Raw genomic sequence first — 15,394 nt, 5'->3', positions numbered from 1 at the left:
GTGGATGCCACAAATTATAGCATATCATTTTAGGGGTTCAGATTCACTCGTGATTTAATAAAATATAGAATAAAAATTTTCTTGGTCTGTTGAGTATAAGTAAAAGATAAGTGACCTAAATCACAAATTCAGAATTATTGGTAGACAATTCCTGACACTATCCAGCCCTTTTGGTCGTGGAGGTTCGTTGTAGTGACTCCTCTAGAGTATGAGGCATGGCCTTATGTTTGTAGCGGGGATGTAGTGACTCCTCCAGAGTATGAGGCATAGCCTTATGTTTGCAGCGGGGGATTAATCGGTGCACGAAAGCTGGCTTGAAATCCTTGTTGAGGAAGTTTCCTTTAAAAAAAAAACCCACTAAGCGTCGACTCATGAACCACCTGAAACAATGTATTCCATCTTTTTACTTAGCATTTAAGGCTTCATGAATCTAATCAAGAATGAGAGTATCATGGCTCTAGAACAAGATAAAGTAGGTTGTCTTTTGGAGGACCACAAAATAAGGTTGTCACCAAGAAATAGTAATAATCGGAGGTCAAAAGTTTGGTATCCGGACACCACCCCAATCTTCTGTATATGAGAGAAGATACGTCGATTGAGATTTGGTGAGGTGTAAGTCGAGGTAGAGTGTACCTTGGATGTAGTGAATTATATGTTTTAGTGCATTCATGTGAGTCGTGAGGAGAATGTTCATATGAAGCCGGATATGTTGAACGACATAGGTTATATTTGGTCTTGTAAATATGAGATATTGTAGAGGGATAACTAGACTATGATAGTAAACTGGATTGGGAAATGAGTATTTGGCTTGAGAGTTTAACTTGGAAGAGTGTCGACGAGGCTTGTTTCCAGTTTGCAAGTAGATATTCGGAAGTGTTAGTTATTTCTTCGACGTACTTTGTTTGACATAGAAAAAAGAAAGACAATTTTGATGATGTTGGATGGAAATTCCAAGAAAGTAAGTGGTACAAGACCTTTCGTAGGAAATTCTCGGGCTAGCAATTCGATGAGAGAGTGTTGTAGTGTTACAGAGGAAGTGGTGAGAATAATGTTGACATCGTAAAGTATAAGGTACGTCATGTCATTGTCATTTCTATAAATAAATAGCGTGTGATCACAAATGCTACATATGAAATTAGTGGTGCCAATGGAATCCGAAACACATTGGTACCAAACATTTGGTGCTTGCTCAAGACCATATAAAGAATTTTTGAGAAACATGAGATGTCTCAAACGCTATGGGTTGGTGCATACATACAATTTCTTGCAAGTGATCGTGTAAAATTGATTTTTTGACGACGAGTTGATGTATATGCCATTATTTAGACACAAAAAGGTTAAGTAAGGTTCATATGGTAACCAATTTAACAACCATGTTGAAAGTTTTGTGGCAATCAATTTCGGCTTGTTGAAATTGTTGCCAACTAGTCGTGCTTTATATTACTTAAAGAAACCATTAGGAACCATAGGAACCATCCGATATGACGTTGAATTGCTTTTCCGACATATTCTTCGGCAGGGGGTTCACTAAGGTGATTGTATTTTCCTACTAGTCAATCTAAAGGCGACCACATCGTCAAATACTCGAGGACTGTTACCTGATGGAATTAGGGTTGTGTTTTGATGGACCATGTACGACATGGTCAATCGAAGATGAAGGATTAGAGGGTTGTGTTTTGATGGATCATATAGGGCATGATCAATCGAATATGAAGGATTGGAATAGAGATTCAAAAGTATGAATGCATTATATTTGAGAAGATTTGGGTGGACAAGGAAAATTCACAGGAACAAAAGCTCAACTCAAACTTCTTGGATCTTGATAAGATTTCGATGCCATATTACACAACAAACTTCCCTATGAATTTAGAACCCAAGGAATTATCGGTTATATGTGAAACCTTTGGTAAAGTCGTAGGCATATACATTACTAGAAATTTTCTAAGATTGGTAAAAGATTTGCTTTGGTGTAGTTTCCTGATCACAGTTGTTGACGTGTCAAAAATAAAACCTTACAAACCTTATGTAACTTATCCATTATATCACCCCAAATCTTTCATCAATTGCACTATAATGCGTTGAGTATGGAATAAAGAATGAATAGGTAAGGCAGTCGGGGACCCTTTCAATATATAACCTTACAGAAATCCAACAACCAAGTCAACATAACTATTCTAGATACTACCCTTGTAAGTAGAATTACTAATATGATAATTGGATTGATAATTAATTTATGTGAAATAGATGATCAATTAGCAAGTGGTAAGTAAGGGTTGAACCATGGGAGTTCGTCGTCAAACTTTGTGTTGAAATAGTCAATAAGAAAACTGTTAAAGAAACCAAAAAATACTTGTCAAGACTAAGAACAAATCTGATGTCACTTGCCAAGTTCGGATGACCCTTGTCAGGAAATACTGTGGATAACACACGAAACCAAAAGCTCATAAAGACACAATATTTACGTGGTTCGGTCAAGGTGACCTACGTCCATAGGTTGGAGGGGAGTATTCTTTATTCATAGAGATCTAAAATAGAGATTACAAGTACAACCAACATATTACTCACTAAAGATACAAAAGACACATTCAAATAACCAACATGCATCTCTATTTAAAGTGAAAGGATCATATCTAAAACCTTAATGGGCCAAGCCCATTGGTCCATATGCCCATGAATGGTGGAAACCAATCACAATCCGCCATGAAGTAGCTTCTAGAACATTCATCCTCAATATACATTTCAAGAGCATCAACAACACACATGATGGAGCATCATGATCCATAGTGGAACATCATGATGCAAGAGTGGCACATCAAAATCATCATGGCACATCAACCATCATGGTGACACTTCATGCAATAATCCTTGAGCATCTTCAACTTCTAAGCATCATTGGGAAATCTTGAGCATCATAGTAAACATCGCAACATATGTGACACATGAAGGGATACCATGGCACATCAAGGAACATATGTGGCACACCTTGCACTAAGATGGTGCATCATGTGCAAGGAATGGTGCAACTTCTCTAAGGGTGGCACATCTGCCTCCAAGATGGAATACCTACCCCTAAGTTTGCACTTAATCAATTCCTCGCATTACTAATTAGAATTGGCTATTTATTAACCTTCTATACTTTTGTAGATCCCAATGGTTCCAACAAACAAGGTAAAAAGCAGTTGCAACATCTATTTTGAACAACATTTGAACAAGAACTTGTCAAACCTTTATACTTTCGATTTGAATGAGCCGGAGCTAATTCTAATGAGTTGTCTTAGTTGCTACCTTTATGTGATGGTGTGCGGTTCCAACCCAAGGTCTCCTAAATGTTTCCAGCGAGGTTTAGTTTATATGATTTGAAAGCTTTTGTTCTAATCACCTCAATGTTTATATGAGAGAATTAGGGTTTAGCTTGAGAAAGAGAAAGAGGCGATCCTTTTTTCTAGAGAAGAAGGATCGCTTTTATCTCTTTTATACCCATCGTCATCGGAGCATGTCCCCGACAATACCTTTTGTCTTGTCTGGACCGTCAGGATGTGGTGGTGTCCTATTGATGGATCGTTCACCACTAGCAATTATCTACTATTGGCGCAAAACCACCGAAGAGCAGCGCTCTAAGCACTATAACTGTCGGTCTGGGGAGCGGTTGGTACTATTTGGCTTGTTATAGACCGAAGCTGCTCGTTCTGAGTTGGACCTTGGCACTAGAGCGTCCGGGGCTAAGTGTGAGATCATGAGGGTGAGGGCACGGGCCTAGCACTTATGTTGGGTAACGACTGATAGCTAGATCGTCTTTTAGATAACTATCTTGTTATCTTTAATGTATTCTTAGAGAGATACGTTAATGTCACAACTAGGAATTTTGATGCTTTGTAACAACAACAATGATAACAATTGTAAACCAACAATGTGAAAGCATGCATGATGCTTATTCAATAATAACAAAACTTCCATCAAACACTTTATACAAGCACTAAAAATAGTCAACAAAGAATTGAAAACCCTAGAAATCCCGGTTTAAGTCCATTTTGGACTAGGATTTCCTTATTGGGCCTAATGGACCAATAAGCTTCCAATTTAACTATCTTGAACATAGAACTCTCAAATGGGCCCTAATTGGACCCATATACATGAAACTTAATATTTTGGGCCTTATAAGCCTAAAACAAACTAGGTTAACTTTAATGGGCCTTATTGGGTCACAACAAATTTATATAGCCTAATGGGTCATAAAAATCATTCCTTAACTTATTTGGGCCGAAAATTTCCTAATTAAATCATAATATGGGCTTAATCACAAGAAGCCTAATATTCTTTCTTTCCCTTCTCCTCTTCTCGGCCCAACAACCCAAAATGGAAGAGAGTTGACTTCCATTTGCCACCTCTTTATTACCTCTTAGATTTCCATGCAAAAACTCATGTTCCCATGCACACATCACTTCAATCACTTCTCTTCCTCTCTCTTTTCTATCCTCGGCCGAGAACTACAAGGAAGCCACACACACATTTCACTCAAACACTCTCAAAGAACTCTCTTCATCCTTCATCAGATTTTCAAGATCTAAGGGCTTTTCAAGGAGATTATTCCACAAAATTCATCATGTAAGGTAAGTTGATGTTTAATCTATGATCTAACTACTTCATTTCATCAAAAATCTCCTCCTAATCTATTCAAACTCATGATCACCATCTTAGAAGCCTTTAAGTTCGAGATCTTTCAAGAAGGCTTGCTAGGATCGAATCTTCTTCATTTCTCATTTCAAAAACCGAACCCACAACTCAAGGTGAGCCTCATACCCCTCTCTTTTTGGTTTTTATATGTTTTATGGGGGAGGATACAAGAAAATGTGCAGATCTACGTGTATGTGTATGCTATGTATGATTTTATGCATGTATGTGTGATTTTATGTGTTTTTGTGATGAATATGTAACAAAAAGGGAAGATATCTCGAGATCTATGAAATAAGAAGGAAATCAAACATGATCTAAGTTATTTTACACTAAAAAGTCAAGAATAATAACTTATAAGATTGTGATAAACATATTTCACCACAAAACATCTTTATTAGGCTTAAATTGTCAAATATACAAAATTTGGGTTAAAAGTTGCCAAATCACGGTTTCTTAAAGGTCAAAAGAGTCAAAACAGTTACAATAATTGTTTTTATGAACATTATGATCTTCAAAGGACTAAAAATGTAAATAGTAGCTTAATGGGCTAAATTTTGGGCCTTACGGCCCAATAAGCCCAAAATTGCAAAAATATAACATTTAAAAGGGATGAAATGGTAAAATCTTCAAAAATGGGGATGAAAAGTGTAACAAAACTATTTCAAGGATTAAAAATGATTTTCATTTCCAAAAAGGATAAAAAATGTAAAGTTTTTAGATTTTGGGCTAAAATTGTAAAAATAGCACAAAGTTGGGCTTCAACCGGAAAATACCATTCTGAAAGGGGCTGAAACTGTCAACAAAATAATTTTTGAGTTAAAAATACCTTTTCGACAAATCTATGATGCAAAAGTGTCAAGAAAATGTTTTAAGGGCCTAAAATGACTTTTCTTTTATATTAAGGACTACCGTTGTTATTTTATAAAAAGAAACGGGCTGAAAAGGTCAAACCACTATTTTTAAACCAATTATTTTATTTATAGAATATTGAGTCAAAAATACTAATCCATGGTTTACAAAAATCGAAAGACAAATACACGTATAACTCCAAATATCGTTATAAACAAATCGATCGGTCTCGAGTCGATACAAAACAACAATCGTTAAATCGAACTCTCCAGTAGATATGCGATACCTAAGACAAGTAAACATTCGACACTTGGGCTTGAAAGTTTCAAATCATGCTTGTTGGACCTTGCAAGTCCATTAACATGATCTTTGGGCCCAAGGGATAATGATTATATGTTATTGGGCCTTCTATGACCCAATTCCATATAAAGGGACCTTCAATGGCTCTCAAGTGCTATTGGGCCCTAGTGATCCAATAGTATTGCCAGTAAGGTCAAAGTAATCAAATGCGAGATGGGCCAACAAGTCTTTCGCATCCCCGACAGCCTAAAGTGAACTCACGGAAGTAACAGGACTTTGTACTCCTCTTCTCCTCGTTTGCTAGGCTTATGAGTAATCAAAGTAAACAGATTCAGGTTGTTAATCAATAGTAATCAAGGTTGTTTGGATTAAGTGAGTGATAACGGGCAACGCCTCTAAGGATCGTTTGTAGTCGGCAGTTATAACTCGTCATTATCAATGCATGATTATAACGACTTACGACCCTTAATTAATCCAACACCCCCTGAGTAATCAAGGAAGAGTAAACAATAATCATTCGTTGTAGCGGTATAGAAACTTGTAAACAAGTATGTCATGTGTTATCAGAAAACATCGGGTTTTTCGAGGAAATCAACACCACTCGCGTATAATCTCTATAACTATATTACAATACTCCCTTTTATATACACGTTTTGAAATCATTCATGCATCAACTTATGGATCTTCACGCTTTGATAAACTATGGTCTTTTTAGAAAATATCGGATTTTCTGGGTTTTACAAACTACACAAATCATTTTTATCACAACATTGCTTATGAACTCACCAACATTTCATAAGTTGACGTTTTCCAAAATAACTTGTATTATCAGGTAACAGGTAAGCGGAAGGGTAATATCAAGTAATGTTAGGATGTTATGTTTTGAAAGCTATCAAATAATTTATGGTATGAATGTGTAATATTTAAAAACAATGTACTTGATGTGAACAATATCAGTTGCAATATATTGATGCATGGTGATGTTTATGTTATGATTCATGTATATTCATTGTGATGATATTCAATTTAAGTCACACGAGCCCTCGGACGTTTCCGCCGTCTGGTTCGGGGGTGTGACAGTTAACAAGTCCCCTAGGCTAGTAACGTCAACATTAGCCTTAGGTAGCTGGGTTGTTGTAGCTTAGATCAAGGCACGTCTTTAGCGAAGATGGCTCTGATGTCTACTGATGTGACGGAGTCGGTTGTGCAGACGGTTTCATCATTGCAACCGTTCAAATTTCCCGCCTCTCATTTAATTCTTCCCTAATCGGGGACAATTTCCTTTTCTTCACTATCTTGCTCTTCAACTGCCTCTTCTTTATCTTTGTTTCTTGTCTCTTTCGTCTTGTACTTGTTATCGGTAAACGATGGCAAGTTCGAACACCGGAATCGAGCCTACGCCAAAGGAGTTTGAGTCCCTTTAGGCTCAATTTGGCTTTCATCCTGAGCACGGGGTAATATCCTCAAAGGGGGGAACATATTTCTCGGCTGCCGAAATGGAAGGTCGGAGTCCCAGTCGCAATCTTTGAGGTGGTTCTCCGGCTGCCGACAATCGATTTTTTCGATGAGATCATGCGTCAATATGGCTTCGTTGTTGACGATCTAACTCCTAATTCTATAAACAAGATAATTGGTTTTGAGATGTCTTATCAAACATTGAGTGTGCTCCCTCAATTCTTGGCTTTCAAGTACTTCTTCAACTCCTCTAATCAGTCTAGTGTGCATATGTTCTCTCAGCGGCAGGGCATCCATGCATTTATCATAAACCAAAAGGCCCACAAGAAGAATTGGTAGGACAAATGGTTATGGGTGAAACACAAATTGTTCGGTTTTGGCTATCCTCGTAGAAATACTTTCACTGACTGGACGCCTTAACTCTGGGTGCCAATAAGACCTTGGTGCAGGTGCTGAAGTTGGGGGTTTAGCACCTGCACCACTTTCACTGACATGACGCATCGACCACTTGCACCCCCTTTATGTTTTTGTATACATATCTCGATGCAGCGAAGTCGGGGGTTTTTCCGATCCCCTGATGTACGTGATTTGTTTTTTGGTTTCAGGTCTCACTGATCGTGCTCTTGTACTTGCTAGTTCTGGCAATGTTGTAGCGCAAGGATCCGGTGCGTAGGTTGACCCAGAGTTGGTTGACACAACTATTGATGGGGTTTCTCGCGATGATCCTTCGCCTCTTAATCCGGAGGATGAGGTGTCAAAGGAGGCGGAAACTGGGGGATCCGTTCGAATATCAAGTGACGGTTGCCTTAGTTAGACTCGCCACTTACCGAAGGCGCCCGTACCAACACTGTTGGCAGGCGTCTTCGTAAGAATCAAAACGTGTACTTCCTGTTGGGGGATTCGGACGTGGTGATGGACATTCTCGATGATGACACTTCGAAATAGTCGAAGGGAATAGATAAAGAGGTGGCTGAATAACCTCGTGAACCCAAGAAGGAGTTGGAGGATACTATCGTTCCCGGGGAAGGTGTTTGCGGGCAAGACTCTGAGGGTGAGTTCCAAATTAGTCATGCATCTACTTTAGCTTTAGCAAAGGATGACCCTATTGCAAGTTCCTCTTCTCTGCCTATGGCAGGCCCTGTCATCTATGTCCCTGAGTTGGGGCTCACTTGTGAGTCCCTACTAACGCAACATCCTATTGCTTATTAATGGGGGCATCAGACATTCCCTCTTACTATCATTGAAGCCTTGGAGCTACTTTCCAACTCTCATATGTCCAATAGTCTCCATTATGTTGCAACTAACGTCGCTCCTTACTTGGTGGCTGCCGCTCGGTGCCTTCGTCTGGTTAGTTTAGATTCAGAAGAGCTTGCCTCTATTAGGTCCAAGCCGGACGAGTTAAGTTCAAAATTTGTGGTAATAAAGGAGGAAAAGCGCAAATTTCAAGAGCGTTATGATCTTTTGGATGGGGAGAAAAAGTCTGTGGAGGAATAGGTTGCGAGCTTGGATGGGCTAGTGGAGCATTTGGAAAAGAGAGTGGAAACTCTGGTAAAGGAGAAAGGGTTATTAGAAGAGAAGGTGAAGCAACATGCTAGACAGCTGGTTGTCGAGGAATCGATGAGGCAATCGAGGAGGCAGATTGTGAAGGGTGATGTGGTGTGGTTGCTTTGGGAGGGTATTGTTTGGGTGGTTGATCGGGTCATTGAGAGTATAAAGTTCTCAATTAGGGTCCGAGATATGAAGGCAGTGTGTGTCGCAGCTGGTTTGGAGGGTGGAAGGCAGGCAATGAAGGAACAAGTGGCCTCTAGGAAATTGATCCGCATGAGCCATGAGCTGTGGTGGAATTGACTCAGGCCATGCATGATTTTTGTGAATTCGTTCATGGAAAAGGAATTTGCCTCCCTCCTTTTTTAGGTAAGCTTGACTTGGAGAGCCTTCGCTAATTGTTTTTTGAGCATGACGCCGAGGAGAACCCGCTTGACGGTGACCCTCTCAAAGTTGGGTCTTCCTCTGCTACTCTCGGTAAGTGATCCTACCTTCTTCCTTTCTTGTTTATGTGAAACAATGTTTGAATTTTTGGTTTTCAGAGAAGATGTCTCATGTTAAGTGTTGTTTGGCCCTACGTGGCCCTTTTTAAGTCCGATAACTGTCCGTTAGAACATCATTTTTTTTGTATTTTGATAGTAATGTCGTTTCTGTTTATGCCATGCTTTTGTTTCTATCCCCAGGTGGTTTATGTGGGCCTCCCGTGAACATGTGCCCTTATTTTTCCTTACTGAGGCGATTCTTCCCCTAGTTTGATGTCGACCTTGGGGGGTCTACTTGAGATAGTTAGATCCTTTTGCCTGATAAATTGATGTTTGGACTGGTGATTTAGCCACGTTACTAGATTTGCCCAACTTATGACTCTAGGACTCATAATTACTTAGGGTCCTTTGGGCTTATCTCGGGAGCTCGCGTCGGGAGCTTGGAATTGGCCTTTTCTTTGGGTCAAAGATCATTGTTTCTAAACTGAGGTTTGTTGTCCAGTTTGCTTTGTTAGGGTATCCTTTTTAGCTAAGGTTTGTTAGTTACCCTTTTGGGACTTTGTTCTAAGTCCCGATCCTTGGAGAATTGCACTCCGAACCTAATCATCTAAATCAAGCTGAGATCGTCACCTCAATGCATTTGGGACTCAGGAATTATTTATTTCCAGGGAAAGGTTATGAGGCTTTGAAGCCTTTAGTCATGTCAAGGTCGGGATTTGTCGCCTTTTGGGTTGAATTGACATGACTAGGGAAAGGTTATGAACCTTTGCCACCTATGGTTGCATTCTCACAACGATTTTGCTCAATTGATGTGGATGATTAGTCCTTGTTACCATTTGGTAAACGTGTACAACCTCTTTTGTAAATGTTATCAAGCTTGAATACTAAAAAACATTCTAATTGTTTTCTCTTTGATAGTCAAACTTCCTTCACTTCATTGATAATATTTTAGAAACAACTACATTGTTTGGTGAGTAAAGAAAGGGAGATGATTATATCATTCAATAAGCCAAGGCATAGCTCTTGTGCTGACTTTCTACCGTGTGATTATCCATTCAGAGTTTGATCACATTACCCTTGCCTCAGATGTGCCTTGTATCAACATTTTTCCTTGCTCTAGGGGTGGTGATGTGAATTGCACACACTCCAGGTCCAAGGGATGACTCCTCTGTCTTGAACTCTTGAAAAGAAACTCCATCTTGTTGTGCTTTGGTGTTCCTATATCGTATGTTCCTTGGTGACGTTTAGCTAGCTCTAGGGTCGTGAATGGCTAGACCCATTCTTTTCCATTGCCTAATATTCTGCCTTGGAGCTTTCCACTCACTTACACCAAGTGTGGTGGTTTTTGGCGTTTCTCCTGAAGGCGGCCTGGCTGAGTCTAATGATATCGTGTTTCCCATTGAGTATGTTTGTTTTTGGATATTGCTTCGCTTTGTTGATGATTACACCAAAGTTTGGCACTCACAACAGCCTGTTTGCAATACCAAGTGGTGATATTGCTTGCTAATTGTATCAGATTAAAGGATATTCCTTCAATGTATGTCCTTGGGGCCTATTGATCGAGCTAAGACATTGTTATTGGTTTTCCATGCTGTTTTTGATCTTGATCGATGCTTGCCTTTCACCCGCCTAATAAAACGGACAGGGGTGAACACACGGAAATTGGATCTTATTGGGGCGACGGGGTGGCCCCATGGTGTCGATACTCTGTTAATCGGGTGACCGATGGTTGCTGGTCAAATTCAATGCATGTTGGCTTTGAGAAGGGATGTGCACCTAGTATTCTGAGCATTCCTCAGCAACGATTTTTAGGGGTTCGATCTTATCTTTGCATGTCATTGGCTGATGTGCTCTCGAGCAAGACATCTTTCCATCAATGGCTCTCAGAGCTCTTCATTACGAGTCGCTTGCTTGATTCTTTTCTACAGGCAAGTGCCTTTCTTTTCTTGGCAGCACCTTCTCTATCGCGAGTCGCGTAATTTTAGCGCTGGCCCTCTTGTTGTCTGAGGGTTGCTTGGAAAGGGCCCGCATAAGTATTAATCTGTTGAACGTTTGAGATGATTGGTGAGTTCTGTGGCATTGGTGATTTTTTCTATGCCGACTTCTCTTTCCCAAAGAGCTTTATTCGGTACCTTCTTGATTTGGTGGTCGAAAGGTGCTAAGGGCAGCCTGTTCGGGGTGTTGGTATCTGTAACTTTTTTCGGGGATTCTGCTCGACTTTGAGATCCCCGCTGGATCATGTCAATTCTTGCTCTTCATTTTGGTATCTTTGGCCCTCTAATCTGTAGCCTTGTAAGAGGCATCAACCCTGTTGGTGGCAGATAGAGACTTACCAGGGGTTGGAGAGAGTTCTACTCCAACATCTCATGCCTGACAGAGGCCTGTTCCAAGTCCTTCTTTGACTTTTGTTTCGTTTTCTATGAGGATCTTTTAATATTTCTTTGATTCGGAGTGATTTATACTTCGTCATTCGAAGATTGGCCCTTCATCTCCTTTAGAATGAACTCTCCTCGATTTGGCGTCATCTGCCTTCTTGTGGTATCGTAGGGTAGAACTGCCTCACTCAGGTCAAGGTAATCGATGCACTTTCGTTGTGGCTTTCCATGTTTTCTTGTTTCCATTTGGTTTGTGACCCTACTAGAGGAGCTTGGTTCCCAGGGGTTCTTACACCTACTGGCCTTAAGACTTCACGTTTTGTTGTCTCACTCTCCTCACCTACTAACCCCCTCTTTTGTTCTTCGATTGAGATTCACACTAGACTTGGGCCAGCGTTGGCCTAATAGTAACGACGTGTGCATGGGCTAAAGGCAATGATAGTGGCCGATCCAGTGCTCGTGCTAAACTTCACGGTGCCGTGGATTGTATGGGAAAAGTGTCGGCCTCTCATGCAGGACGTCATGCTCTGCCGATGATTGTACTACTAAATTTTTTTCGTGCATGTGACCATGTCTCTCCCATCATGACTTGTTATAGTAAGAGGGAGATGTGTCATTCCTAGCATCGATAAGTTGTGCCCTATCAACTCGGTGAGGGGACTGGCGGTCAGATTCGTTAAGCTTTCCTTCCAGGAGGCTGACAATTGTTGGAATCAGTGCTCGTAAAGGATGTGGGTGCCACTGCCGTTGTCTATGTGGACACATTTGATTTGTATTTGACGTATGCAAGCGGTTATCAAGAGTGGATCCCTGCAGTTCCAAACTAGCATCCTTGGGTCCTATGACGAAAAACTAATATTGAGGATGTTTTTAGGGAGTACCTCGATGTCGTTATCTGTTTCATAATACCCACTCCTCTTATGAGGCATTGTGATGGTAAGGATCTCCTCTTTAACTTGGCATTTTTTGACATCTTTCTGCTCTTTGGTATTCCTTTGGTTAGCATTAAACTTGGACCTCAAATGCTTTTCAATTGTTGTGAGGTTGCCCGTTAGATACTTTTCATTCATTTCCTTCCTCAGAACTGTGCCCTCACCGATATCATGGGTTTTCCCTTGTGGTTCTCACAATATATTCCTTTCTCTTTTTCCACCTTTGGAGGTGTTTTCTCAACTTCATGCACCTTAGCTCGGTGGCTTTGGGATCATATTCACCAAATGGATGAAATCTACGAGATGGGTGTATTGAGTGTTGGTTGTACTTGTCATTGCTTCTTTCGTGGCTTCTGTCACGGTGATCTCGGTGGTTGGGGCTTGTGTGGGAGTTTGCTTCTTCTTGCTTGGTGTACGGGTTTTCGACGACCTTTAGGTTCACTTCCTTCCTTTCGTCACTGTTGATCTATCAGAGGTATTTCTCGATTCTATATTTGAGCTCGTCTTTCGACCGAGGTACAATCCACTACATCTTCTCTGACAAAGGGCTATGGAGTAGACCTTGGGCGAAGGCGCCAGTTACAAGGAACTCTTCATGGCTCAGGACATTAAGTGTCTCCAGCTTGAATCTATCATAATATGCCCGTATTGACACTCCTTCTTTTTGCATACATTCTATTATGGAGTTTTCATGTATTTTCCCTTCACTCAGTTGCATGAAATTATTAAGGAAAAATTATCGTAACTGTTCGACACTCGAGATGCAGCCCGGTTGCAACGCCTTGAAGCACTTTTTGACGTTTCCTGATAACATAACTGGGAAATACGTACAAATGAACCACTTGTCCATCCTCAGTGATGTCATCGTCCACCCATAGGTGTCGATGTGATCCATCATATCTGGGGATGTTTGGTATCATCGTGGAGTGTGAGATCTCATACTGCAAGAGCTCCTAGTAAAAGGCAGAACTTGTGCTTCTCACTGGGTTTTCCATCCGAGAGTATGGAAAACCATCGTACATTGTAAACTATTGAGCATAATACAGGTTTTCATACGCTTGGTTATACATTGCTGCTTGCGAGATTTATTGTTGCTACTAGGAGCTTGTTTGTGTGCTTTGTTCTAGTTGTGCGTGTAACACCCTAAATCTGGTATGTCTTGAAACCCTCAAGAATTTACATTTTAGCATAATTGGTCCTTTAAGTATGTTGGGTGTACTTAAGTGTACGCTTAGCGTACTATTCATGATTGGTCACATAGGAGCTGGACATACGCTGGGCATACCAGCAGTATGTTGGGCGTACGTTCCAGGGGTCCAAAACCCTAATTTTCGGACATGAGGCCTATTTAAGCGACCTTAAGTCCCTTGGACTTAACCATAGAGAGCCTCCACAGCTTTAGAACGTCCTTACACTCCAGAGAACTTGTGAGACCGTTTTGAGCTTTAAAAAGTGCATTTGTGGCCCTTTTAGTGTTCATTCCAAGAAGAAGAGGAGGTTAAACAAGCTTGGAACGAGTTGGTGCTTCAAGAACCTGCATCATAATCATCTTGCAAAGCTTCTGGAGGTAAAAATCTTGGATCTTTCATCTTAAATCTCTAGATTTAGCTAGGGTTTTCTACCTTGTCCCTTTTGGTTGATTTTGGACCTCCATTTGTGAGTTAAGAAACTTCAGAAGATGGGAAAGACAGATCTGAGGTCCCTTGGTCCTTTAGAACTATAAAAATTGAGTCTTGATGGGAGTTTTGGCCTCATGCATGGGTAAATACCTTAGAAAGGTCTTAATGGAGGTGTTGGGTGTATAAGAGGCATGCAAAGGCATAAAGTTGCCAACTTTATGCCTTAGGACGTCCTATCAAACTTAGATCTGGCTTTTGGACGTAAAGGAAACGAGTATTAAGCGCTTAATGAAGAAAGTGCTTAAACTGGTTGTACGCTGGGCATGTACGCTGTGTGTAGTCCCAAGACCCCAGTACGCTGCGCGTACCAGGATGGTACGCCGAGCGTACGCATCACAGTTGGGCCAAATCTGTTTTGGGCCTTATTATGGTTATTGGATTTGGTTGCATTCTGTGAATTATGGGCTATTTCATATGTTACGGGCCATGGATATATTGGTTGGGCCTTATTGGGCCAAGAGGCCCAATAGTAATTTTTGGACTTGGATTTTGGGCCCATTAGCAAGGGAAGGATAATTGGGCCTCATGGATGGGTTTGGAGTTTGGGTTTTCCTTTGACTAATCTAAGGTCCTAACACTGATTAATATTATTATTCAGCTCGAGAGGTTTCAGACTGTTAGGAGAGTAGCTTTTGTATTCAACAGATAGAGGTGAGTCTCCTCACCATACAAATGGGTCAAAGGCACCAAGGTTGGCCCACTAATTGTTACTTATATGCTATTTGGATTATTTGATATGCAATGTGCTAGTTGTTTCTATGTATTGTGTGTGGAAGACCTCGGGGGGTTCCCGAGGCACGTAGGTGTAAGACTGTGGAGGGTTTCTACGGCAGACCTCGGGAGGTTCCCGAGGCACTTAGATGTTAGACCTTGGAGGGTTTCCTTGGCATCCTAGGTCAAAGACCCCGGGGGTTCTCGATGCATTGGGCTAAGACCATGTGGGGGTTCCCATGACACTTAGAGTAAGACCCTGGAGGGTTTCCAGGGCTTCCTTATGTGTTGTTATGCATGGATTATGTGTTCTGTATAGCTGATTAGCTAGTATGATATGTTGTACGTGTTTGTGTGTGGGTGTGCTCTGGGGAACTCACTAAGCTTTCAAGCTT

This window comes from Lactuca sativa, chromosome 5, assembly GCF_002870075.4.
Source record: "Lactuca sativa cultivar Salinas chromosome 5, Lsat_Salinas_v11, whole genome shotgun sequence".
Taxonomy (NCBI): Eukaryota; Viridiplantae; Streptophyta; class Magnoliopsida; order Asterales; family Asteraceae; genus Lactuca; species Lactuca sativa.
Note: the sequence above shows the minus strand (reverse complement) of the source record.